Source organism: Macaca fascicularis, chromosome 1, assembly GCF_037993035.2.
Source record: "Macaca fascicularis isolate 582-1 chromosome 1, T2T-MFA8v1.1".
NCBI classification, from domain to species: domain Eukaryota; kingdom Metazoa; phylum Chordata; class Mammalia; order Primates; family Cercopithecidae; genus Macaca; species Macaca fascicularis.
The window spans coordinates 167,192,732-167,217,420 of NC_088375.1; the positions used below are offsets into that span (position 1 = coordinate 167,192,732).

The 24,689-nt window shown below is 43.6% G+C and overlaps 1 long non-coding RNA gene across 1 annotated transcript in view; it reads left to right on the forward strand.

Moving 5' to 3' along the window:
- Window positions 1–22,894, forward strand: part of LOC141407861 (uncharacterized) — a 39,616-nt gene extending 16,722 nt beyond the window's left edge. The window contains exon 2 of the long non-coding RNA XR_012418938.1: window positions 22,701–22,894. This is a non-coding gene — a long non-coding RNA (uncharacterized lncRNA). The remainder of the gene's footprint in view (window positions 1–22,700) is intronic.
- Window positions 22,895–24,689: the final 1,795 nt, after the last annotated feature.

Sequence of the window (24,689 nt, forward strand, 5' to 3'; positions counted from 1 at the left end):
CACTTACCATACTTGTAATTATTTACTGTCTCTGTTTCTTTTCAGTCTTCCCTACTGCTCCCAGAGGGCAGGCAGGAATCATGTCTGTCTTCTTCACTATTGTAATCTCCAGGGCCTGATTGTAACCAAGGTGTGGCATGTAATTGGCTCAGTCAGTGTTTGTTGAATGCATGGGCAAATAGTTGAAAAACACAAATGGATTATGCTGGCCTTTCCCTCTCCCGCCCACTGTGACACTTACACCTCCGCACTTCACCCTACACCTTTCCCTTTGAAGGAAACTGCTGACCTAAGGCAAGAGACATATCACTGTCTTCAGCAGGGAACTTCTGCCACCTCTCAGCCCCAGCTTTGCCAAAAGCACTCACATCTTTTGGGAGGAAGGCTGCAGCAAGCACAAGAGCGGAAGAGTAGATGAGTGGCTCAAAACACCCACTTACGGGTTTTTAAAATGCACTAGATTTGGAGCTCCGAAGTCTTCATTCCTAGAAAGGAAAATAGAATGGAATGAGGTGATTCATACTACAGGGAGCAATGGCTTTTTTTCAGGCCAGCACCAGCATCAGTAACCACCGTACACAAAGTCTCTTTAACTCAATCCATTGAATAACACCCAAGGTTCAATTTTTTGTTTTGTTTGTTTGTTTGTTTGTTTGTGACAGAATCTTACTCTGTCACCCAGCCTGGAATGCAGTGGTACAATCTTGGCTCACTGCAACCTCCACCTCCCAGGTTCAAGCAATTCTCCTGCCTCAGCCTCCCACATAGCTGGGATTACAGGCGCATGCCACCATGCCCGGCGAATTTTTGGATTTTTAGTAGAGATGGGGTTTCACCAGGTCGGCCAGGCTGGTCTCAAACTCCTGACCTCAAGTGATCCACCCGCCTCGGCCTCCCAAATTGCTGGGATTACAGGCGTGGGCCACTGCGCCTGGCTGGTTCAGACAAATTAATCCACAGCTGAGATCACAGCTGGAAACAAGAAATGACAAAAAGAAGGCACCAGGGCCTCATCCCAACATCCCAGCTGTAAACAATCCATGCTTCTGTTGACCTTGCCAAAAAAAATACTGAAACACGGTTGGGGGCAGGGAGCAACTTTGCTGTTTGAATGTGTTCTCCTCCAAAACCCTCTACCCCCATTGAGCCCTGGGAAAGTAAAACTGAAAACTCAGGATGATTTCAAAGTGACAGATGGTACAATTCAATGAGGAAACCAGGCTTACATGATCATTAAAACAGTGGAGTCTCCAGAAGGCAATCCCTAGAAATAAAATGCCAAGCACAGTCCAAGCCATCAGAAAGCCTCTGGAGTAGGCATTTCCATGTTGACAGAAATCATCCACTTAATGTTCAAAGAGGAAAGTAGAATATAATCCCAACTCCTTGGACTTACGTTCTTTCTAAGAGTTGGAATTAATTTAGTCAACAGTTGCTCTGAAATTAATTCAACACTTTTTTTAGCTTGTGACCCCAGGCAAGTTACTTGACCTCACTGGGTTCTATATTATTCTACAGAATGAAAATAATTGTCCTGTCTTATAGGGATATGTAAAGATTAAGTAAATTATAATACATGTAAGTGCTTTGTACTGTCTGACACATAGTCAATGCTATGAAACTTTTGAAAACCAATTTCTTTTGCAAATGTTAATATGGTTATAGCAAATATACTCATAATGAGGCTTGAACATGCGTCCATCACATTGTATGCTAATACTAGTTTGCTTTTCATTTCCATGCTAGAATAACATGAGTGCAAGGACTTGGTCTTTTTCCCTGTGTATCGTAGTGTCAACAAATTATCTGGCCAATAATAAACATTCAATAAGTATCGGTGATCAATAATAAAGGTATATTACTCTGGGGTTGTAAAATGAATAATATACAGTCCTTGCCTTTAAAGAGTACATAGGCCAATAGGAGAAAAAGATATTAAACAAAACTCTATTATGTGATTGGTTAGAGTTATAAAAGAGGTATAAAAAATTAATCTTAGAATTTGCCTAGGTAGAGGGATAATGAAGAGGAAAAGAGGTGCTATTCAAGCCAGCTTTAAAGGAGGAGAGGTAGGTGGGCTTGAAGAAGGTGATATCTGAACTGAGTTGAAGGATGAGGAAGAGTTAGCCAGATGAAGGTAGAGAGGACTCTCCTGGCAGATGAAGTTGCATGCCTGCCCTCAGGTTCTTGGGTGGGGAGAATATATATATCTGCATGTGTGTGTGAGAGACATTTCCCCCATTAGACTATAAATTCCTGCAGCACAGGAATTGGCAACCTTTTTCTGTAAAGGGTTGAAAAGTAAATATTTTCAGCTTTGTGAGCCCTCCAGTCACTGTCACAACTACTCAACTCTGTCATTATAACAGGAAGTCAGCCATACACAATATGTAAACAAATGGCATGGCCAGGTGTGGTCAATGGAAGGCCATATTTGGCCTATGGGTCTTGCTTTGCCAACGGGACAAGGGAGCTGCCCTTCTGGTTTCCCAGGGATTTAGTGTACATAGGTGCTCATGCTAAAGAGCTCTTGATATAATCACACTTGCTCTTTGCATTGGTTATCAATTGCTGTGTTACAAATTATCTCAACACTTAGCAGCTTAAATCAACAGTTTCTATCACAGTTTCTGTATGGCAGAAGGAATCTGAGTGGGCCATTCTAGCTGAGGATCTCTTTTGAGGTCGTAGTCAACCAGTTTTCTGAAGGCTCAATTGGGGCTGGAGAATCTAGTCTCAAGGTGGTTTACTTGCTTGGCTGACAAATTGGTGCTTGCTATTGGAAGGAGGCCTCAGTTCCTCCCGACATGGGCCTCTCCACAGAGCTGCTTGAGTGTCTCTCTCAGTATGGTGGCTGGCTCCCCCCAGAGCAAATGACCCAAGAGATCAAGGTGGAAGCTGTGTTCTAGCCTAGTCATACACTGTCACTTTTGCCATATTTTACTGGTCATACAGACAAACATGAGTTCAATAGGGACAGACACTATGTAAGACATGATACCAGGAGACAAAGATTACTGAAGGCCATTTTGAGGCTGGCTATCTCACCCTTTCTTTATAACCATAGTGAGATGTGCCTCACTCTTGTCCCTATCTCTCTTCTATTTCATTCAAATGTGACCACACAACCCCAGAGAATCTGAATGTTCCAAAACTCTTACAGTATAATCACAAAAGACAATAAGAAGATCACCTGGTTAATATGGAACCATCAAAAAATTAAATGAGGTCTTACTACTTTTGCTCTCCTGAAGAGCATGACAGAGACTAGGGGACACACACAGTAAACTCATCTCTGGAATTCTCTCTCAAGGAAATAGCTTATTGGATAGAGCCATTAGCTGCTCTGCAGTTACTTTACTTTCCATAAACTCCAGAAATTGCTTTAACAAACAACACAACAAAACAAAAAATAAAATCAAAACTTTACCTAGAAACACAGTATACTGTTCCCTAACAACCCAATAGAAGCTATTGAAGCCAACATCCCCTAAAGCAAGTCCATTCCTTTCAAACTCTTTGGAACACAGGGTTCTCATATTTTAGAACTGAATAAACTTTACCATTCTTTCCAGCTTCCAGCCTGATGTAGCACCCGTTTCCCAGCATTCCTGACCAATAGTCTTCCTGTATCTGCTCACAAAAATCACAGGTCTTTTGTGGCTGGGCAGGGGCTAGGGAGATGCTGGGCAACATTTTTACAGAGGGTATCTTTGCCTGGCACATGGAGGCTCTGTGTTTTGTGAATGGGAGAAATGAGGTTTTGTAAGTTATTTTGGTTGTCCAGGTAACAGGAGACAGTTGAGAGAGAAATCAAGGTGCCAGAGGGGGATAGTATGTCATATGACCCAATTCCAAAGTAAGACTGTCTTTGAAATTCTGTAACCAGAGGGATGAAGACCAGTAGGGATGAAGATATCTTGTTGTTGAAAAATGGTAGGTCAGGTGCAGTGGTTCATGCCTGTAATCCCAGCACTTTGAAAGGTTGAGGCAGACAGATCACTTGAGCTCAGGAGTTTGAGATCAGCCTGGGAAACGTGGCAAAACCCTGTCTGTACAAAAAAATTTAAAAATTAGCTGAGTTTGGTGGCACATGCCTGTAGTCACAGTTACTTTGGTGGCTGAGGTGGAAGGATCACTTGAGCCCAGGAGATTGAGGCTGCAGTGAACCATGATTGTGTCACTGTACTCCAGCTTGGGCAACAGAGACTCTTTTCTCAAAGAAAAGAAAAGAAAGGAAAAGAGAAGAGAAGAAAAGAGAAGAAAAAAAGGAAAAGAAAAGAAAAGATAGATGGTGGGCTCTGGCCAAAAGCATTGTTTGGGGAGGGATCATTCTCCACAGTTCTGCTTGGAACCCAGCAACACATGGGCATCCTGAGTCCTAGGAACCAAGGGCACATTGCGAGGAAGTTCCTTTAGCACAGAGGTTGGGGTCTTCACAATGAGTATAATTGGCAGAGGCAGCAGTGAGGCTGCTTGAACAGTGGTGACAGCAGACACATCACTAAGAAGAAAGCCACGGTGCAAGAAAGGAATCTGTACTATACACTGCGTTACAGGCATTGAAAAGCACTCCATGAGGAATCCTGGAAATGACTGCAGCATATCCAGATCACAGCATAAAGCCCTATAATTTGACATGGAGGGGCCTACGATCATATCTTGGTGTATTAATATAAATGTGACCTCACTACAGTAGTTAAAAGCGTGGATTTTGGAGCCAGACTACCTTGGTTTGAGTCACAGTGTGGCCCTGGACCACTTACTGAACCTCTTTGAGCCTTTTGTTTATGTTTTTTTTTAGAGATGGAGTCCTGCTATGTTGCCTAGGCTGGCCTCAAACTCCTAAGCTCAAGTGATCCTCCCACCTCAGCTTCCCAAGTAGGTGGGATTACAGGCATATGCCAGCAAGCCCAACTGGGCCTTACATTTCCTCATCTGTAAACTGGAGATAATAATATATTTGTTTCAGAAGCTTATTGATAGTATTCCAGGAATTGGTAGTATATAAAAAGTACTTAGTACAATGCCTGGCACATAATAAGAACCACATAATTGTTGAAAAATATTTTGTACTCTCAAGTTACTAATGCCTGCCATAAACTTCTTACATGGCCTTCCTGGGATGGAACTCACCTCCTCAACTATGGAGACTGTTGCATGCTAGAAAATTCTAGCTATTAAAATTTCTTCCTGGCCAAGCTCACACCAGCACTTTGAGAAGCTGAGGTGGGAGGATCCCTTGAGTCCAGGAGTTCAAGACCAGCCTTGGCAACATGGCAAAACCATCTCTACAAAAAATTAGCCAGGTGTGGTGGTGAGTGCCTGTAGTCCCAGCTACTCAGGAGGCTGAGGTGAGAGGATCGCTTGAGCCCAGGAGGCAGAGGTTGCAGAGAGCTGAGATCAAGCCACTACCCTCTAGCCTGGGTGACAGAATGAGACAGTCTTTAAAAAAAAAAAAATTCTGATGTTAAGGCAGCTTTCTTTGTTGCAACTTCTCCATAGTGGTCCCGGTTTTTCTGTGAGACATTCCAAAATAAACCTTTCCGTGTTAACAGCTCACTGAGACAACTCTCAGGAGCTCCCTGCTTTCTTTTTTCTCCAAGCTAAGCAGCTTCAGATCCTTCACCATTCCCCCAGAGTGCAGGCTCCAAACCCCTCTCCATCCTGGGTGCACCTCTGAATGCACTTCAGATGATCAATATTAGGGAGGGATGTGGGCTCCAGGAGAGTGGCCTCAGGGCTGTCTCTAGAAGAGCTCCGTCCCCCCCAGCCCCTCAAATGCACACATGCTCCTCAGAGGGAAAACGTCAGATTAACCCAACTGCTTCAAATTAATTTTGTTTAGAAGAGCAAGGGAAAGAAGATTTCCAAACAGGGCCAAGGACTTTGTCAAAGCTGTTCCTCTAAGATAGAGATGGACAACTGGCTGGCCTGGACAGAGGCCAGCTGGGAGGTGTAACCCCAGCCAGGGACCTGAGCTCAGCACTGGCTCCTCCTCTTGGGAGGTAAGAAGGAAAAGCTGGTTTTCTCAGTAGAGATAAGTACATGGTGTGTGGTCAAGGAAAAAAAAAAAACTTCAAGGAAAAAAAAAAAAAACAACTTATATCTGGCCCAGGCTATAACTCGTGGCTCCAGTGGGGACATGGGCCTCCCTCACTCCACTCTCACTGTTGGAGTCACGGTAGCAGTGGACTGGGCCTCCCCTCCAGGGTGTGAGGCTGCCAGATGGAAGCACGCGGATTTCCAGGTTTTACTTGCTCAGGACTTTCTGAATCATTTTCTTTTATGGGTCTGAGTGGCGGAGGAACAGGAGGTAAGAGGCAGTGTGGAAAACATCATTTTCTCAATCAGACTTTGTTTTCTGCAGGATGACAGTTGCAACTCTTCAGTTTTTTACTGTTTGACCATATTTAACGAGGATTACACCCAAGAACTGCTTTGGAAATAGGCCTCCTCATTTGTTTCCTTAAAAATCAATTTCCCCCATGATAAAAGTAAGACCTGCTCAACAAAGGGAAAAAACATCAACCCTAGTTCACCACCCAAAAGCAACCTGCATTAACACTTTGGTGGGGTTCTTGTCAGAATTTATGTCAGAACTTTTCATCTCTTTTCCAAATAAGTATAATCATAGTTTATAATACATAATTCCAAATCATGCATATACTTTATGAACATTTCTCCCATTAGTATATGCTCTACACAAACATATTTGTAAGTTTTATTATGATGTAATTCCCATATCATATAATTCATGCATTTAAAGTATATAATGTAATGGTTTTTAGGATAAACACAGAATTGTGTGACCATCACCACTATCAATTTTAGAACATTTTTGTAACCCTACAAAGAAACCTCATACCCACTAGCAGCCACGCTCCACTCCCGTCCTGCCCTACCCCCAGTCCCAGGTTACCACTAATCTATCTTCCATCTCATAGATCTGCCTACTCTAGACATTTCATATCCATGGAATTACAGTCGTGCCACATAATGATGTCTTAGTCAACAACAAACCACATATATGATGGTAATCCCATAAGATTCTAAGGGAACTGAACAATTCCAGAGCTGAATGGAGCTGAAAAATTCATCTAGTGCCACTGTAGCAGTCATAATGTCATATTGCAACACATTACTCAGGTGTTTGTGGTAATATTGGTGTAAACAAACCTATTGTGCTGCCAGTTCTATAAAAGTACAGCACAGACAATTTGTACAGTGCATAATACCTAGTAATAAGCAACTATGCTACTGGTTTATGTATTTATTATGCTTTTTTTTTTTTTTTTTTTTTTTTGCAACAGAGTCTCATTCTGTCACTTAGGCTGCAGTAAAATGGCTCAATCTCGGATTACTGCAACCTCTGTCTCCTGGGCTCCAACCATCCCCCCACCTCAGCCTCCCAAGTAGCTGGGACTACAGGCATGTGCCATCATGCTGGGCTAAATTTTCTTTTCTATTTTTTTGTAGAGATAGGGTTTCACGATGTTGGCCAGGCTGGTCTCGAACTCCCCTGGATCAAGTGATCTACCCTCTCAGCCTCCCAAAGTGCTGGGATTACAGATGTGAGCCATGGCACCCGGCCTATACTATAATTTTTATCATTATTTTAGAGTGTACTCTTTCTATTTATAAAATACATATTTTATACATATATGTAAAATCTGGATACAGGTTCCTTATTAGATAAGCAATTTGTCAATATTTTTTCCCATTCTGTAGACTGTCTTTTCATAGTTTTATGGTGTCCTTTGAAGCACAAAAACTTTTAACTTTGATGAAATACAGTTTGTGTACTTTTTTTTCTCTTGCTGCTTATGCTTTTGGTGTCATACCTAAAAGACTTTGCCTAACCCAAGGTCACAAACATTTACTCCTGTATTTCCTTTTTTTTTTTTTTTGGAGGGGCTTACTCTGTCGCCCAAGCTGGAATGCAGTGGTGTGATCTCAGCTCACTGTAACCTCTGCCTCCCAGGCTTAGGCAATCCTCTCATCTCAGCCTCCCAAGTAGCTGGGACTACAGGCACATGGCACTATGCCCAGCTAACTTTTTGCATTTTTCATAATGACAGGGTTTATGCCATGTTGCCCAGACTGGTCTCAAACTCCTGAGCTCCTGCCTTGGCCTCCCAGAGTGCTGGGATTACAGGCATGAGCCACTGGCCCCAGTGACTCCTGTATTTCTTTTGAGAGGTTTATAGTTTTAGTTCTTACGTTTAGGTCTATGATCCATTTCAAGTTAATCTTTGTGTATGGTGTGAGAAAGGGGTCCAATGTCATTCTTTTGCATGTGAATATGGATGTGTTTTTTAATGACTAAAAACTATGCCGTTGATTTGAAGATATTGTAATCTTTCTAATTTGGGGCTGCTATAATAAATTCCATGAAGACTTTACATCTATAATTAATTTTTTTCTGTTTTTTAAGAGACAGTATCTCCCTCTGTCACCCAGGCTGGAGTGCAGTGATGTGATCATAGCTCACTGTAACCTTGAACTCCTGGGCTCAGGCGATCCTCCTGGCTCAGCCTCCCAAGTAGCTATGACTACAAGCACACACCACCACATCTGGCTAATTTTTAATTTTTTGCAGAGATGGTGTCTCACTATGTTGCCCAGGTTGGTCTCAAACTCCTGGTCTCAAGTGATCCTTCTCCCTTGACCTCCTAAAGTGCTGGGATTACAGGCATGAGACACCACATCTGGCTAATTTTTTCAAATAAATCAATAAAACCTAGAAAAACCTATAAATAAGTATATAAGAATCTAGAAATGGAACTATCAAGTCGAAGGGAATAAGTTTGAAGGTGCTTAATATGTGACAGCAAATTGCTTTCTCAAAGGGTTTTATTGATTTACAATGCCTGTGGCAATATACATAAAAGCTCTTTTTCTCCTTTTTGCCATAATTGCAAGGGATTTAGTATTGTTTTTAAGTCCTTGCTAACTTGATTAGCAAACATTTCCCTCACTAATTTGCTTTCCAGTTTCTTACTCTGTGAATTTTCTGATTGTGTCCTCCCCCACATTTATGTTTTGCTTGCCCCTTTGTTTGAACTCCTTACCTGGCCCATCTCAGTTTTGGCTCCCTAGACTTCATCACCCTGTGGCGTACTGATGGAAAGTTCCTCCACTGTGAAAACTTGCAAACGCTTAAGTCGGGTTTTTTTCAAAACATGTTTCAGGTTTTATGTTTTTGTTTTTGTTTTTTAAACAATTGTTCCCACTGTTCACCTTGCAGTATTTCATTTAGGCTCAGCTCAAATAACACCTCTTTGGACCATTCATACTAAAATAGGAGGCCCTTCTTTCCCCAGTTTATTCTGATTACATGGCTTGGCTTTCCGATCTTCTCACCACTTCTCCCTATCTAAACTTCTCCTGCTTCTTTATTGGTTGACTTGTTTATTATCTCTCTTTCTCTCTAGAATTGCAGTTCTATAAGAGTAAGAACATTATCTTTCATGCCCACTTTTATGTCCCCAGTGCCTGGCACATAGGAAGAAAGGCTAATAAATGTTTTTGCTGAATGAATGATGAAATGACTAAATGACAAATAGAATCACAGATATGTGTTCCTGATTTTATGTAATATAAATGATCTTAGAAATATGAGTTTAAGTCAAATTTTATAAAAATTAAACTGTAAGAGAAAAACTACACTGTATTATACCTATTTTATACCTATTACACCAAAATTAAAACATATTAAGAGGCCAGGCGTGGTGGCTCATGCCTGTAATCCTAGCACTTTGGGAGGCTGAGGCGGGTGGATCATTTGAGGTCAGGAGTTTGAGACCAGCCTGGCCAACATGGTGAAACCCCCGTCTCTACTAAAAAAATACAAAAATTAGCCAGGCGTGGTGGTACACACCTGTAATCTCAGTTACTCAGGAGACTGAGACAGGAGAATTACTTGAACCTGGGAGGCGGAGGTTGCAGTGAGCTGAGATAGCGCCACTGCACTCCAGCCTGGGAAACAGAGCAAGACTCCGTCTCAAAAAAAAAAAAAAAAAAAACGAAGTCAGTTAAATCTAGAGCATCTAAATGCTTTAGGGCTGGACTGCCCAGTGTGGTACCCACTAGCCACCTGTTGCTATTGAGCATTTGAAATGCTGCCAGTCCAAATTGCCAAGTTCTGTAAGTGTAAAATATATACCAGATTTTGAAGACTTCACAGCAAAAGAATGTAAAATATCTCAATAATCTTTTTATATTGGAATGATATTTTGGATATGCTGAGTTAACATATTAAAATTAATTTTACCTTTTTTTACATTTTAAAATGTGTCTACTATAAAATTTTAAATTACATATGTGGCTATGTGACTCATTTTTATTTCTTTTCTCTTTTTCTCATTGATATTTCTTTTCTCTTTGTTTTTTTTCCTTTGAGGCAGAGTCTCGCTCTGTCATCCAGGTTGGAGTGCAGAGGCACCCTCTTGATTCACTGCAACCTCTGCCTCCTGGGTTCAAGTGATTCTCCTGCTTCAGCCTCCTGTATAGCTGGGACTACAAGCATGAACCACTATGCCCAGCTAATTTTTTAATTTTTAGTAGAGATGGGGTTTCACCATGTTGGCCAACCTGGTCTCAAACTCCTGACCTCAAGTGATCCACCTGCCTCGGCTTCCCAAAGTGCTGGGATTACAGGTGTGAGCCACAGTGCCCAATTGTTCACTTGATATTTCTCATCGGCAGCTCTGCTCTAGGACAACTGACCATTGAAAAGAGATTTTAGGTCAGGAGTGGTGGCTTACACCTGTAATCTCAACACTTTGGGAGGCCAAGGTGGAAGGATGACTTGAGGCCAGGAGTTCATAGACCAGCCTGGGCAACAAAGCAAGATGCTGTCTCTACTGAAGATAAAATAATTACCAGGTGTAATGGTGCACATCTATAGTCCCAGCTCCAAGGGAGGCTGAGGCAGGAGGATTGCTTGAGCCCAGGATTTCAAAGCTACAGTGAGCTATGATCATGCCACTGCACTCCAGCCTGGGTAACAGAGTGAGACCCTGTCTCTAACCAAATAAATAAATAAATAAGTAAAAGAGGGTCAGGCACCATGGCTCATGCCTGTAATCCCAACCCTTTGCGAGGGTGAGGTGGGTGGATTACTTGAGGCCAGGAGTTCGAGACCAGCCTGGCCAACATTGTGAAACCCTGCCTCTACTGAAAATACAAAAATTAGCCAGGCATGGTGGCAGTCACCTGTAATCTTAGCTACTTGGGAGGCTGAGGCAGGAGAATCACTTGAACCTGAGAGGCAGAGGTTGCAGTAAGCCAAGATTGCACCATTGCACTCCAGCCTGGACGACAGAGTGAGACTCTGTCTCTAAATAAACAAATAATAAATAAATAAAAGAGATTTTTATTGCTACTTTTTTTTGACTAGCAAATCTCTACCTATTAATTTATCTTTTAGGCAGAAGCAGAAAGGGAGGATGGAACTTACAGTGGTTTAGGAAATAAGGCAGGCTGGGTTTGATCCCTGCTGTGTCATTAACTGTCAGTGTGACCATGAGCAAATCTTTTAATTTCTCTGGGGCAGAGAGGTCCTCATCTCCTCAATGACAGGGTTGAACTGATGAGTTCTATAGGCCCTCTTAGCATCAGTTATTCTATCCTAGCCTTTCATCAGATTGTCTTAAAGCAAGGTAGAGCTACAGAGCATAGATGGAGTCCATCTTCCTTCAGAGAATCAGAGACCTTATACCATACCCAGGTGCCTAACTATGAGTACACTATTTTGACAGAAAGGGTTTCTGGCAAAATTGAGAAGCAGACTGAACATGTCTTTAAACTCTTCCAGCATCCTTTCTGTCTCTGTCCCTTTGCCCTAGACTTAAAGGCTTTTCCGGCCGGGTGGGGTGGCTCACACCTGTAATCCCAGAATTTTGGGAGGCTGAGGCGGGCGGATCACTTGAGGTCAGGAGTTCAAGACCAGCCTGGCTAACATGGCGAAACCCTGTCTCTACTAAAAATACAAAAATTAGCTGGGAATGATGGCAGGTGCCTATAATCCCAGCTACTTTGGAGGCTGATGCTGGAGAATTGTTTGAACCTCGGGGATGGAGTTTGCAATGAACTGAGATTATGCCATTTCACTCCAGCATGGGCAAAAGAGGGAGAGAGAGAGAGAGAGAGAGAGAGAGAGAGAGAGAAAGGCTTTCCCTTCCTCTCCAAGGTACTTATGGCTTCTACTTGGCACCTGCCTTGTTCTGTGCACCATAATATTTTTGGTCTTTTGCTTTCTCTTAGAAAATTATCAGTCCTGTGATCTTCAAAGTTCTTATTGTTGACTCATTAATTAACTCAACTTTACAAATAACATTTATGCCTGATAAAGAATTTACATGCATTGTCTGGCTTTAGCTCACATAAACCTTGAGAGATAGTTACCACTCTCATCCCTAAGGTACAGGTGGAAAACTTGAGGCACAGAGAGGTTAAATACCTTACCCAAAGCCACACAGTTGGTTAGTGGTTGAGCCAGACTTTGACCCTAGGCCATCAGACTCCAGAGCCATTGGGGTGACTAGTTAATTAATCTGATCCATGAAATCACTTCAAGGTAAAAGTGGTTGAAGAGGGCCTGATGTTACTATTCTAGATAATGACCTCAGCCCAAAGTTGTGACTAGGTCTGGGTACCATGACAAAATTGGTACAGTAGAGGAGCTATTTTGGGGTCAGCTGCCATTGTTTTCCCTCGCTCAAAGTGTATTGTTTTGATCTATATTGCATCTACGCTAAATAGGTACAAGCCTGGCACAGAATAAGTGCTCAAGAAATGTTGGTTTTTCTGTCCTCATTTCCTTGGCACCCAGGCAGATGCTCTATTAACATCAGTGCAGAACTTTATTGATGGTCTATCAACTTCACTAACAGCCTAATCATAAGAGCTACCTCTTGAGTGCAGTCCACTGACCAGGCACTGGGCCAAGGACTTCATATGTCCTGCTTCATAAACTCATGCCAATCTCATCACACACCTGAGAAGTCAGTCTTTAAACATATTGTCAAATCACATATTAAAACAACCTGGAAAGCAGATCCTGTTCCACATATACTAGATCATGTTATTACTCTTCTGCTCAAACCCTCCAATGGCTTCTCAGCTCCTTTGGAGTAAAATCTAAAGGTTTTACATGGGCTAAAATGTTCCAGCCACCTCAGACTTCTCACTCTTCCTCAAACATTCACTACAAGCATACCACCCATACCAGCAGTCCTTGGACCTGCTGTCTTCCCTACCTGGACTCTACACTTAGAGATTGTGCCGCTGCACTCCAGCCTGGGCAACAGAGCGAGACTCCGTCTCAAAACAAAGAAAAGGGAAAGAACTCTGGCTGTCTTTGTTCACTGCTGTATTTCTTTCCAGAGTCTTCAGTTGCACATTGCTCAAAAAGTATTTGTTGAAGGAAAGGAAGGAGTAAGAGAAGAAGGTGGGAAGGAAAGAGTGAACTATTAGTATCTTCATTTCATTGATAGAGAGTTGGCCTTGGGGCGCAGTGGCTCACGCCTATAATCCCAGCACTTTGGGAGGCTGAGGTGGGCGGATCATGAGGTCAGGACATCAAGACCATCCTGGCCAACAAAGTGAAATCCCATCTCTACTAAAAATACAAAAATTAGCTGGTTGTGGCAGCGCGTGCCTGTAACCCCAGCTACCTGGGAGGCCGAGGCAGGAGAATCGCTTGAACCTAGGAGGCGAAGGTTGCAGTGAGCCGAGATCGCGCCACTGAACTCCAGCCTGGTGACAGAGCTAGACTCCGTATCAAAAAAAAAAAAAAAAAAAAAAAGCCAGAGAGTTAAGCAACTTGCTCAACTTTACATAGCTAGTTAAGTGGCAGAGCAGATATCTAAGACTTCTTCTCTCAACTACTACATTACTCTGCAATTAAATACCACCTTATACATACTTGAGCATTGGAGAGTTTATTTGCAAAGTTAAATGACTTTTAAAATAAAGGAGACCTAAGTAAATGTCATTTATAGATTATTTGCTTTAAAAATAATAATAATTGGCCAGGCGCGATGGCTCACACCTGTAATCCCGGCACTTTGGGAAGTTGAGGCAGTAGAATTCCTCGATTCCAGGAGTCTGAAACCAGCCTGAGCAACATAGCAAAACCTCATGTCTACAAAAAATACTCTAAAATTAGCTGAGTCTGGTATCATCCACCTGTAGTTTTAGCTACTTGGGAGGCTGAGGTGGGAGATTGAGCTCCCAGAGGTCAAGGCTGCAGTGAGCTAGGATCATGCTGCTGCTCTCCAGCTTGGGTGACAGAGTATGATCCTGTCTCAAATAATAAATTAATTAAACACACACAAAAAAACACAAAAAACAACACACACATTCTGGGTGAAAACACAGAACTACCTGAATGCCATAGTTGGTCTTGGTTTAGTACCTCATTTTCATTCCTTTTTTTTTTTTTTTTTTTTTTAAGATGGAGTCTCGCTCTGTTGCCCAGGCTGGAGTGCAGTGGTTCGATCTCAGCTCACTGAAACCTCCCCAGCCTGGGTTCAAGCATTCTCCTCCCTCAGCCTCCTGAGTAGCTGGGATTACAGGTGCCTGCCACCATGCCCAGCTAATTTTTGTATTTTTAGTAGAGACAGTGTTTCACCATGTTGACCAGGCTGGTCTTGAACTCCCGACCTCAGGTGATCCATCTACCTCCGCCTCCCAAAGTGCTGGGATTACAGGCATGAGCCACCACGCCCGGCCCATTCCTTTTTTTTTTTTTTTGAGACGGAATCTCGCTCTGTTGTACAGGCTGGAGTGCAATGGTGTGATCTCAGCTCACTGCAACCTCCAGCCCCTGGGTTCAAGTGATTCTCCTGCCTCAGCCTCCTGAGTAGCTGGGATTACAAGTGTGCACCACCACACCTGGCTAATTTTTGTATTTTTAGTAGAGACGGTGTTTCACCATGTTGGTCAGGCTGGTCTCCAACTCCTGACTTTGTGATCCACCCACCTCAGCCTCCCAAAGTGCTGGGATTACAGGCGTGAACCACTGTGCCTGCCCGGCCTTCATTCCTTTTTATACACACTTAACAGGCATGGAATAATCCTTTCTTCTGTGAGATAGGGTATTTGTTACAAATGCCTGGGCTTGGGATTTATCTGAAGGCCACAATCCAGGCATCTTCTCAGAATGCTGATCTACTCTTTTTATTTGGTCCAAGGTAATAAAAGCCCCAGACATCCAATTTGTAGGTCTGCACCATGATTGAGAATTGGGGGCTGGATATTATCCTTTTTCACTCTTTTCAGTTTGTAGTAAACAAAAAGTGAAATGCAATGCTCAAAATACATAAACCAGAAAACAGAAATGCTAGAAAGCCCTTTAGGGAGCATCTGGTCCGCCCCCTCGTTTTCCAGATGAGGAACATAAGTCCCTGGGAGGTGAATTTCCACATACATAATAATCGTGTTTGACATTTACTTTTAAATTTAGCATGGAGATATGCCAAATGAACCAAAAAGCTGAGAATATATGGCCAAAAAATTCCATGTGTTTCCTCAGGAACTGCACTGAATCATAACATCAGTTTTCTTCTCAAGTCTCTAAAATCTGAGTTCCACTAAAAATGATCTCACACTTCAGAAGGAAATAAACGTGTGGGACTCTTAACCTCATGTTATACAAACTGGACAGATATTGACACTCCTTATGTATCCTGGATCCCTTGATTCAGCCACCAATCTTTGTTGAGCTCTGTGTCTGGTCAGGCGTGTTGACCACACACTGCAGATATGAGGGCTTCCTCCTTCAGCCAGATCTGAATTCGAGTCTAGCCCTAGCCTATGTAACTGCAGTGAAATCCTCTGCACAGGAAGCTTATTAGCGTGGATGGCCAAAGACAAATCTAAACAATTTATTTTCCTTTGTTTTCCCCCATCCCATCATTCTCCACTTTTCCTCTTTTACCCTTCCTTTCTTTGTTCCTAATAGAAAAATAAATACATATCTGATGTAAAATAATCTGGAAAGAACAGTTAAGGACTGACAACATTATGTCTCTAATTCCAAACTTTCACACTTTCATGTGTGGCACTTAAAAGTTCATTAATTGGGAAAACCAGGTTGTTTGGGAATAATTCAGAACTTTGGATTCGATGTCATTAAACAGAACCTCCTCCACACATTCCCAGGCCCCACACTGAGAAAGAATCTCAGCATGGATAGTTGAGTCTAGGGTGAGACATTGTAATCGTCATACTGAAAATACACTACATCAGCTTACGTTGAGATAGTGTTCATGGTCGGGGAGACAGAGAGGTTTAAGGCCAAGTCACGGTTAAGCCCCTTGAGGCTTTGGGCCCTGACTGCCAGGGTTAGAATCTCATCTCTATTACTTTAGACATTTGGGTTACTAAACCCCACATAGTTTCCTCTAATGAAGACAATAATCCCTTCTCTGTAGTAAGACTGGAAGCATCCCATAGGATGGGCCTGCAGATCCGAATGCAGAGCCAGGTACATACTCTTCCTCACTCTGCATGAACCATTTTTGTACAAAGGCCTTTGGTGCAGTCTCATGGCAACCAGCACTAAAGGAAGAGTCAGGAAAGACTGGTTCCCTGCTCTGAATCATCCACATTTTTGCTGGCAACTTCATGGCAGTTTATTTATGGAACCCTGGCTGGAATCAGGCACAGCCTACCCGCTGCCCCAGGCTTGGAAAGCCAGGGCAGTGGCTGCCTGGGGTGCAAAGACATCTCTGTGGGCTGCCCTGGCCCAGTTATCCCTTCCCTCACCCCTACATGCTGTTCAGATGAAATCTGGTGAAAATGAGTCAGGACACCAAAGAGCAGGAGGAATAGAGGCCCCAGAGGGACAGTCAGCAGCCTGGGGAGAGGGTGGTGCGGAGTCAGGAAAGGGACTCTCACCTCCATGGCTCTAGCAATGCAGCAAGAAAGGAAAACGAAGTCAGTCCGCTGGTTCCTATGACAGGAAAGGGGCCTCCCAAGTCAGAGCCCTCAGGAAATCAGCTTAGAAAATTAGGCAGGGCTTAAATTGTTAAATGATTGGAAAGATACAGATGCCAGGTAAGGGTCTTCAGGTATCTTGGGAGAGGGGGTAGCCGGTGGCACACCCTCTTCAGAGAGAGATTCAAATAAACATGTTTCTTCTCTTGTTGTCTGTTTTTCAGTGGAAAGGAAAACACACACATACCCTGCACTCCATAATAAGAGGTTTGGTCTGTGCCTCTCTGACTTCCTCAAAAACAACCACAGGGAACAGACAGACTCGTTGGATTACTCTTTTTTTTTTTTTTTTTTTTTTTTTTGAGGTGGAGTCTCACTCTGTCTCCCAAGCTAGAGCGCAGTGGCGTGATCTCAGCCCGCTGCAACCTCTGCCTTCTGGGTGTAAGCAATTCTCCTGCCTCAGCCTCCTGAGTAGCTGGGATTAAAGGCACCCACCAACATGCCTGGCTAATTTTTGTATTTTTAGTAGAGATAGGGTTTTGCCATGTTGGCCAGTCTGGTCTCGAACTCCTGACCTCAGGCGATCTGCTCGCCTCGGCCTCCCAAAGTGCTGGGATTACAGGCGTGAGCCACTGCACCCAGCCTCTGATTACTCTTGACCTTGGGAATTGACCCTTGGAAATGCATTCTACTTCAAGATCTGAGAAAATAAAACCCAACTCAACCCAACAATGGCTTGTGAAAGACAGTTTGTTTCTTCTGGGGATCCTATTTCTCTTCTGTAATCCATTGCCACTCCACAGTTAAGATAACTTTTATAAACACACACACACACACACACACACACACACCCCAGATCATCCCTCCTCTAGTGAAAACTCTTCACAGCTCCCCACTGTCCCTAGATTAAAATCCACACGACAAACGGTGGACAATAAGGTCTTAAATGATCCAGTCCTTGCCTGCCTCTCAGACCTCATCCCATACCACTCCCTGGCTATTCATTACATTCCAACTACCCTGGCCTTGTTCTTCTTCCTGCCAGACTTGTTCCCCCTTAGGGCCTTTGTACCAGCTGCTTTCTGGGTTTGAAATGCTCTTCTCCCTGATTTTTGCATGGCTAACTTCTTCTTGCCTTTGGTATCCCACTTAAATGTCACATTCTCAAGGAGCCCTTCCTGAACCACCCAATCTGCAGTGCCCACTCTGTCACTTACTGGCACTTAACACTATCTGGCATCTTTCTTGCATACTTGTTTATTGATGATTGTCACTCCTACAAAACATAAGCTCTATGATCACAGGGCCCTATTTGTCCTGTCCACTTCTGTATCCACAGAGTCTAGCGTATTTCCTATCACACAGCAGAGCTCAAAGTGACAAGAAAAATGAAACTCTGCTGGAGTGCAGTGGTGCGGTCTCGGCTCACTGCAACCTCTGTCTCCTGGGTTCAAGCGATTCTCCTGTCTCAGCCTCCTGAGTAGCTAGGATTACAGGTGTGTGCCACCATGCCTGGCTAATTTTTTATGTTTTTGTAGAGACAGAGTTTCGCCATGTTGGCCTGGCCAGTCTTGAACTTCTGGCCTCAAGTGATCCACCTGCCTTGGCTTCCCAAAATGCTAGGATTACAGGTGTATGCCACCATTCCCGGCCAAGAAGAATGAAATTTTTATCTTCCTATTCTCCCCACCAACCCAACCATCTTTGATGGCTTCATCTTCCACTTCGGTGACATTTGATAACTTCCATTTTCCTTCCACACAGCATAGCGTAGCCATCCAGGTACAGCATAGTCATATTTCCAGTCTTCATCATCATAATCTGGGACTCTCATTCAACCATCTCCAGCTTGGAATTTCTCAGTTCTTCAAAATCTCCTTCTTTTCCAAGCCTCCTTTACCCCACCTCTATGAAAGTAGACAATTCATTTGCTCAATTTCCCCCACATCTCCAAGCCACTAGCTTTCTCTTGACTTGATTACCTGCACAGATTTTGGCATCATGGCTAAGAACACAGGGTGGTATCCACAGCAGTGATCAGAGTTTGAGGTCTTTTTGTAAGGATATGCTTGGCACATTGTAAGTGCTCACTAAGTGTTAACCAATCTTACTACTACCACTATTATGATTTAGGTTTCTTCTTGCCTCTGCCTCCTACCCTTTCTTCTCCCTCTCCCCTTTCACTCTCATTTGGTTAGTTTTACTCTCTTTGCTTCACTTATATAAGGTGAAGCTGGGATCTCACCAGCTCTTCTTGGTGATGGTACAGAGTTCTGATGCGTAAAACCAGTTCTGTGCAGGTTGGAGAAGAGCTGAGGAGTTTCCAGGCTCCCTGGGAATCGTACACACTAACCTCACTATCGTTCCAGGGCTCTGGCTGTCTCGTGTCCCCAGGTGGGCCTCTAAAGCTGTTGGTGGGGATAGAGGCTCCCTGAGCAGGGTGGGTTGGGATGATGTGCACCTGTGTTTTCTCTTATTGACTGCTTAAGAAGCCAGTGTTTGTCTGTTTTCATCATCAACTCAGGGCTTACTATAATCCCTTCAATTTTTCAGTCATTCTTGTTCAAGGTCTCAAGCATCCGGAGAGGCAGTCCTTGGAAATGATTGTCATTTCTGGCCTGGTTCCCTGTAAGGAAGAAGAGTAAGGCGAGCACAAACAGGAAGCTGCCTAGGTCTTTGGCTGTGGTTCTGTGACCAAGGCAAACTGAAATTGTGAGATCCTTTCCTTGCTTTGCCTCAGATATATCTCAGGTCCCAATTGTGAGAATTTTTAACTTGAAAAAGTCCCATTTTATTTTGAAATGATTAGTACCGATCGCATACCAGATTCTCAAATTTTGTTAAGAGAATGTACAGATGAGTGAATAAAGGAACTCAGAAATGGATATGATCAGAGACCTTGCTACTACAAAGGACTGGCAAGTCCAGAGTAACCAGGGTCACTCTCTAAAACTAACTAGTGATTTCCATAAACACTGTGAGCACACATTATGTGCCAGACACTGTGCCAGATGCTGGGGGTTCAGGGGGAAGCAAGGCAGGCCCAGCCCTGCTTTCATAGAGTTTCCAGTCCAGCAGAGCATTCAGGCAAGGATGGTATAGCATCCTATATCCTACTGCCAGCAGGCAAAGTGCAGAGCAATCTCTCTGGAAGCACTTGTGGGAGGCACCTAACCCAGACCCGAAGCACCGGGCTGGTGGAGGGCTTCTTGGAGGACAACGTGATGCCCCAGTTGAGGCTTGACGGATGAATGAGTCAGCCAGGTGGCAGGAGGGGAAGCGAGGTCAAGGGAAAGTATCTCAGTCAAAGCCAAGAGTGTTTGCAAAGGATAAAAGATGAGAGAGTGGGCGTTGCTCTGCTGGAACTCAGAAGCAGCCTGTTAGGGCTCCACAGCCAGAGGTTCTGGTTTCATTGGTCTTGGAGAGAGCCCAGCCTTGGGTATGTTTTAAAAGCTTCCCAGGTGACTTTAATGTGCAGCCAGGGTGAAAGCCACTGGACCAGAACATGGATGAAAGGGATGGAGTGATGAGAAGTGAGGCTGGAGAAGTAAGCTTGGCACCTCACGCTGGGCCTGGAAGGCCATGTTAAGGAACTTGAGTTTTCTTCCCTAAGCACTGGGAAGCTATTTAAACATTTGAGCAAGGAAATCTGTGGCATGATCAGACTTGCAAACTCCAGAACATCCCTGTTGTGGAACATGAATTGGTGAGGGGAGAGCTGGAGTAGGAGTGAGAAAACCAGTTGGAAGGCTCTTGCAATAATTCAGGTAAAAGATAATCACACCCTGAATTTAGCTAATGGCAGTGGGGAGGGAGAGAAGCAGATAAATTCCGGAGATATTTAGGAAGTACAATTGCTAAGGCTTGATGAAAGATGGACTGTAGGAGGGAGATTTCAAGGGCCATCCCTTTGTTTAGACAACTGGGTGGATGAAGTGTCATTCACTAAGATAGAGATCAATGGAAAGAAAGTACCAGAAGGAGGGCAGAAGCTAGTTTGTGGATATGTGGATGAGGACATCCACCTGGAACCTGTTGAGTTAGAGGTGACAGTGGGACATCCGAGTAAGACGAGCGCTGGGCAGACGGTAGCTTAGACCAGAGATGAGACATCTAAATTTGGGGTAGAGATGTAGAAGTCATCAGAAAAGGTTGCGAATAAATGAGATCACTCAGGTGAGAGAGTGTCGAGTGGGAAGAGGAAAATAGGTTCATAGAATCTCATAAGTTGTTCTCTTCCTCCAGGCAGAAAACCCTAAACCCATTAAAGGTAATTATGCTAAGTGGTGAAGTGACTTGTCCTAGCTAGTCCTCTTCAAGTATATGAGCTGGCTTACATTCAGCCAATATGTACCCCTGCTGCTGGCCTACATTCACCCTGTCGCTGTCAGTGCAATTGGATCAAGCTGATTTGCAATGAAAGGCAGCTGGCAGTTGTGTCGTGTACCTATAGAGTTTGGCTGCGGGAAGCAGTTCCAGATTCCGTGGCTCTCTTCAGAGGTTTCTAAATACAGTGGTAGTTATGTGTTAGACATATGAGGCATTTTAAAGAAAGCAGGTCTGAATCATCTGAGAATGAGAACATTCAGCAAGTAGCTCAATGCAAAGGTCCTGGGAAAAATTTACTGTGGAGAGGGAAGGATGGGTAGGCAGCTAGTAATGCTTTTATTCTAGGCTCTGTGCAATGGTGATTCTATTTTTGGTTTTCAGTCTGCATAGATCTAAGTTCCCAGTTATGCCCTCAGATGCCAGAATCAATCTCTGTTGTATTGCAAATAAAGACGACAAAGTGCTTTTACATTATGTTTCATTTACTCCTAACAACAAGCCTATAAAGTAAATAAGGCATATGTTAGCCCCATTTTAAAGATGAGGAAACCAAGACTCAAGCTAATTAGCTTGCCCAAAATTGCAAAAATATATATATATATAAATGGGCTAAGGATCTAATCCAGTTTCACAATTCAAATCTACTCCAACTTCCCAAGTGTGGCTTTTACCTCTTTAAAAAGGGGCCTTCTCTTTTTAACCCACTCTAGGGAAGAGCTTCAGAAGGGGACGGGAGGCTGGGTGCAGTAGCTCAGGCCTGTAATCCCAGCACTTTGGGAGGCCGAAGTTGGTGGATCATGAGGTCAGGAGTTCAAGACCAGCCTGGCCAACATGGTGAAAACCCGTCTCTACTATAAATACAAAAATTAGCTGGGCATGGTGGCGTGCACCTGTAATCCCAACTACTCCAGAGTCTGAGGCAGGAGAATAGCTTAAACCCAGGAGGCGGTTGCAGTGAGCCACTGCACTCCCACCTGGGTGACACAGTGAGACTCCATCTCAAAAAAAAAAAAAAAAGGAGTGGGGGATAGGAAGAAGAAGATTTGGAGAGAACCTTAGTTTAGCGGACACTTTCTGTTATTACTGTGTTTGTGACTTTCTCTTTTGCACTAAATCTTCCCCCAGCACAAATTACACATGCCCACTACCAAAAACGTTGAAGAAAGTTGTCTAGGCCAGGCATGGTAGCTCACATCTGTAATCCCAGCACTTTGGGAGGCCAAGGTGGGAGACGTGCTTGAGCCCAGGAGTTTGACATCAGCCTGGGCAACATAGTAAGATCCTGTCTCTACCAAAAAAAAAAAAAAAGGAAAGTTGTTCGGAGTGGGTCAATGGGTCAGGGAACCCACTTCTAAAAGAATTATAGACCCATAGGACTGAAAAAGACCAATGGGTAATTTACTTTAATCCCTGTCTTGCAGATGGGAGAAAATGAGGGCCTAAAGAGAATGTAACTCATGCATGCTAACATAGCCAGCTGTGGCAAAACAGAGACCAGAACCCTCACCTGCTGATGTATGCCCAGAAGACAAGGTGAAGATGAGCTCAGTCTCAGAGCACTGAGACAAACAAAGTGAAAAATATGTGGGGGAATAAAGAGCTGACCTAAAAGAAATAGTAAACACTCTGCTACACATTCCTCTTGTCTTTGGGACACATCTTTCATAGGGCTCTGATTGAGAAAGTTAATTAGTAAAATTATCATGGTTCTCTCTTTCTCTTGTCATTTATTTAAGTCACAGGAGGAAGTAGGTGGAAGTGCCTAGAAGGTAGAGTGGGTGGAATTGGGAAATTGCTCTGTAAGATTTAGGTTGGTGACAATGGGATTGTTGATTCCACCAGTTTGTTATTCACTAGTCACTAGAATTACCCTTAATAATAGCTTGCATTTGTATAGGATATTCTAACTTATAAAAGGCTTTTATGACACTGTCTCATTTGATCTCACTGACAACTTTGTAAGGTAGACAAGGCAGGTATAATTATCCCACTTCATGAATGAGAAAACTGAGACTTAGAGAAGTTCAACGACTTGCATACTCGGTCATTAAACTCGAGTCTGAACAAAAAACCAGGTGTTCTTACTTAGAAAATTTCAACTTTACGGCGGGGGGTGCGGTGGCTCACGCCTGTAATCCCAGCACTTCCGGAGGCCGAGGTGGGCGGATCACAGAGTCAGGAGATCGAGACCATCCTGGTTAACACAATGAAACCCCGTCTCTACTAAAAATACGAAAAAAGTAGCCGGGCGTGGTGGTGGGCTCCTATAGTCCCAGCTACTCGGGATGCTGAGGCAGGAGAATGGCATGAACCCGGGAGTCAGAGCTTGCAGTGAGCTGAGATCGCACCACTGCACTCCAGCCTGGGCGACAGAGCGAGACTCTGTCTCAAAAAAAATAATAATAAAATAAAGCTTCAACTTTACCAAGGTCATACGGTTAAGTAGGACTTGAATCCCAGTGAGGCCATCTCCAGAGCCTATGCTATTAACCACCATGTTCTGCTAGTCATTTAACAGACATTTATTGAGCGTGTCTTGTTTTCTTAGTTCCTTGCTCTTTATAAATACAATCCAGGTGCTCTTGCTGAGGCAGGTACTCATTAATGAAGGAATGTTTGGTAAATGCTTCTAGTACCTTCTCCCATGCCTCAGCAACTCATTTGACCACAGAAGCAAACACAAGCTGTGGCCTAATCCCAGAGTCCCCACAAGCAGTAATTGCAGGGAAGATGAGCCAAGAGGAGACTGACTCGCAGCCCAAAGACTACCGGCTCAGGTCCTCTGAGCCTGCAGGCTTTGGGCTCATGAGAAGTGGGTGTGGTCCATTTCCAGCCTGGATCCAATAGGAAGTGAAGAGGATAGATGAAAACTTTTTTTCACAGGAGTTTCTGTGTTGTCCTCTCCCTTACCCTGTTAGCATTTTTTCTTAAAACCCAGTAGCAGCTGTTGGCTAGTTGTGAAAATTGTCCAACCTTAGTAGAGCCTGTCGCCAAGCACACAGGGCCTCCTTGGGGCTGGACCCTGAGGCCAGGCAGCTTGCCCAGGCAGCTCCATAAATAGCACCTGTGATATGTGCAAAAAGAGGTGAATCAGGGAGGGCTGCTGGTGCTCCTCAGTGATGGTAAGCCAGTGAGTCTCAACAGCAGGTCTCGGATAAAGGCAGTTCCTATCACACATGTCTAACACTGAGGATCTAAAAATCAGTTCATATTAGGAATGGTTTAAGACTTTCTCTTTCCCTCATTCCTTCACTCCTCTTTCTCCCAGCCCTCTAGTAACATGCCTTTTCCATCACGTCTGTCAGATGATATTGTATAAGAATCCAGACTGAGTTTTTCTGACTATTTATAGAAGACAGTTGTGCTGCGTTAGCCACTACAGGAACTAACATTTGGTTCTGGGTTATGTG